The sequence below is a fragment of the Notamacropus eugenii genome, chromosome 2, assembly GCF_028372415.1.
Source record: "Notamacropus eugenii isolate mMacEug1 chromosome 2, mMacEug1.pri_v2, whole genome shotgun sequence".
NCBI lineage: Eukaryota > Metazoa > Chordata > Mammalia > Diprotodontia > Macropodidae > Notamacropus > Notamacropus eugenii.
Window position 1 is genome coordinate 309,883,538 of NC_092873.1, and position 3,453 is coordinate 309,886,990.

General features: G+C 43.4%; 1 long non-coding RNA gene across 1 annotated transcript; it reads right to left on the bottom strand.

Annotated features, from left to right (window-relative positions):
* Positions 1 to 961: 961 nt before the first annotated feature.
* Positions 962 to 3,018, bottom strand: LOC140523962 (uncharacterized). The gene is made up of 3 exons (XR_011973524.1): positions 2,958 to 3,018; positions 1,191 to 1,241; positions 962 to 1,049 (listed from the first exon to the last, which is right to left on the bottom strand). It is a non-coding gene; the product is annotated as an uncharacterized lncRNA (long non-coding RNA).
* Between the last annotated feature and the right edge of the window lie 435 nt (positions 3,019 to 3,453).

Consider the following 3,453-nt stretch of genomic DNA (forward strand, 5'->3'; position numbering starts at 1 on the left):
GGTACTCAATTATAATCACACCATGTAGACAGCGAGGGGTCTAATCCCTATATGTCCCCACAGCTGGTCCTGTCTCATGACTCCAATTCAATTTGATCCAACCCAATAAGTGGTTATTGAGCACCTACTCTGTGCTAGTAACTATATTAGGTACTAAGAATATAAAAAAAAAAAAGTTCTCTACTCTCAAGTAGCTTACATCCTGCTTGGAAGAGACAGAAAGTATGTGGCGGGGTGGGGAGAGAGGGAGACAGAGAGAGAGAGACAGAGAGGAGAGGAGAGGAGAGGAGAGGAGAGGAGAGGAGAGGAGAGGGGAGGGGAGGGGAGGAGAGGAGAGGAGAGGAGAGGAGAGGAGAGGAGAGGAGAGGAGAGGAGAGGAGAGGAGAGGAGAGGAGACGAGTGGAGAGGGGAGGAGAGGAGAGGGGAGGAGAGAGGAGGGGAGGAGAGGGGAGGGGATGGAGGGGAGGAGAGACAGACAGAAGTAAACACAAATACACATATATAAAAGCATTTTGGGAATATCAGGAAAAGGCTTGAGTGGGAGGTATCACTTGCTCGTTCTCTTACATGGAATCAGGGAATCTAAGAAGCATAGACCTGAGCTTGGAGTTTAAGACCTGAGCTTGAGTTCTGCCTCTGCTACGTGTATGATATTGGGCAAGTCTTTTAGAGTCTCAGCCTCAGTGGCTTCATCTGGAAAATGGAGAAATTGTCCTCGATGGTCTTCAGGTTTTCCTTCTAGTGCTAAATCTGATGCCCTGAGCCACCCTGCAGCAGCTTACAGCAGTGGGGACCAGATGAGGTGATGATAGTTCAGAGCAAGGTTAGAGAGAAGAGAAGCCTGGAGAAGGTTAGTGAGAAGGGAAGGAGAGGTGATGATGGATGAGTCAAAGTAGTGAAGATGTAGATCCCTCAGCCCAGGCCCATTGACCTGAAAGAAATAGCTGAACCTTACATCATTAGCAGCTCAGCTATTCCCAGTCAGCAAGGCCCTTTACTGACCTCTTCCCCTCCGTAGACTGCTTCCTGTTGATTTCTTCCTAGCAATCCTGGGAACAAATGGGGTCAGTCAGTTTTTGTGAGAAAAGTTTAAGGCCCTGACTTATTGTTGTACCAGTTCTGACCAGCACATAGATTTCCTTCCTCACATGCCTTTACCCATTCTTCCCATCACAGACAACACTCCCTACCTGGTGGGCCAATATTTACTCCTCGCCAAGTGAGAGGTAGTTCTTATAATCCTATGTAGAATTATAAAGAAACCAAAGATTAGTAAAAAAAAAAAAAATAATAATAATAATAATAAATTCCCCTTTATCTGAATTCTCCAGAAATCTCTTTTTGGATCCTTTGAGAATTGGGCACCTCAGGATGAAAAGCTGCAAGGCCTTTTCCAGCTCTAAATGTAAGATCCACTGATCCTAGGACAGAGAGAGGAAGCAGTTCCAATAGATGGTCTCTACAGATGACTGAGGGAGCCTATGGGGCAGAGATTCCTTGGGAGTTGGATGGCCAGGTGGAGGCTAGGGATTTTAGCCCTGGGAACATTTCATGTCAGCTAAAGTTGAATAAGGTTCATAATGAGAGGAGGGCAGGGGTGAGGACATGGAGGGGCAAAGGTTTTACGGATCTTTATAGAAGCAGCTGTCAAAATCTGGATACGTTTTTTCCTTCAACATCTGCCTCCTTTTCAAATTAGATTCTGTGTTCCTTCACCCCTCCTACCGCGTTGCCTTACAAATTAGTTTCTGTGCAATATTATACCAACGTATTGTTCAGCTTTGCTTCTCTGAAGCCCTCAGGTTGCAGGGAAGACCTTCAAATGAAATATTAATTTTCTTGTAACCTGCATTAAATTAATGTCACCTTCCTTTTTTTTTTTAAGATTGTTCTACAAAAACTTTCAACAGGCTCATCCTCCACTTGCTAGGAGGAGATGAAGGAAGTCCTAGCTCTACTAGTAAGAAGCTGTGTGATCTTGGGCAAGTCAGTTCCTTCCCTGGGCCTCAACATCCTCCTTTGTAAAATGAAAAGGTGGGAATAGATGATCTTGAAGGTTCCCTCTTGCCCAACAGTGGTTAGTGTGCTGGACTAAGAGTCAGGAAGACCTTGGTTTGAATCCCATCCTTTGACACTAAGGATGTGGCCTCAAGTCATGTCCACAAGTCTCAGCCTCAGTTTTCTCATCTATAAAATGGGCATGTAAATACCTATAAAATCCACTTCAAAGACTTATTGTGAGGTCCAAATGAGATAATATATACTTAAGTGCACCAAATCTCCAAAAGTGCTTTCAACTAAATTTCCCTCCTTTCCTTTCCCTTTCCTTCCCTTCTCTTCCTCCCTCCAATCCTCCTTCATTGACTCCCTTCTGTCTTTTTTCCCTTCCTAGCTTTCCTTGTCCTTCTTACCTTCTCCCTTTCCCTCCTTCCTCCTTTCTTTCTCTTTCTTGCCTTCCTTCATATACCTACATATATGTATATATATACATTTACATATATACATGTACACATATGCATATATATGTGATACTCCCAAACTCTTTGTGCAGATGTGAGCTCTAATAGCTTAACTATGTTAATATTAACATGCCTACACATATTTGAGGGATGGAAGTGTGTATCCCTACATTTATGTATACATATATACTTGTATACATGTATGTACATAGGCTCAAACCTCTGGTTTCCTAGCACAGAGAATTCTCTGTCTATCAGTTTCTTCCCAGCTCACAGGACAGTTAGCTAGATGGTACAAAACTGGGATGTGTTGGTAGTGAGCCTTGATGCATGGTCTCCATGACTCTGAAGCTGGCCATCTGTGCCCTTTCCCACCATGCTGTGTTCCCAGGGCTAAGTTGGCCCTGCCAAATACTGGCTGGCAATGTGGCCAAGGAGGCAGAATACTGTCCTAATGATTAGGAAGATCTGGGTTCGAATCCTATCTATGATACATACTGATTAGGTGACCTTAGATGCATCCCTTAATAACTCAGGGCTCCAGACACTTCTCTAGAAGGGGAAACTGTAGAAAAATGACCCACTCTGCCTTGGTGCAGTGACTTTACTTCCTGGGAGTTTCCTATAGTGATGAAATCACAGTACAAACCAAACAGATATAAGCTCTTATTATTCCATCATAAATGAAAGTGATAACTTATCTCCAGTTTTATTTCTCACTCTGCCCCAGTGCCCCAGGGGGTAAAGTGGGAGTCATGTAAAGTGTTAAAACCAAAGGACTGGCATTTGCTTTGCAAGCAACTGTATTACAGGTACCTTTTATAAGTTAGGTTGGGATATAATTTGATTTCACGATAGAGCAATCTCATTTAATCTCTCTTCCACCCCAGGAAAATTGGACCTGATTTAGTTAGAAATATTGTTACACTTGTCGGCTTCTCTGGCTTCTCTCTTAGGGCAATGAGCTTATCACCTCACTTTGCATTGATGTTTT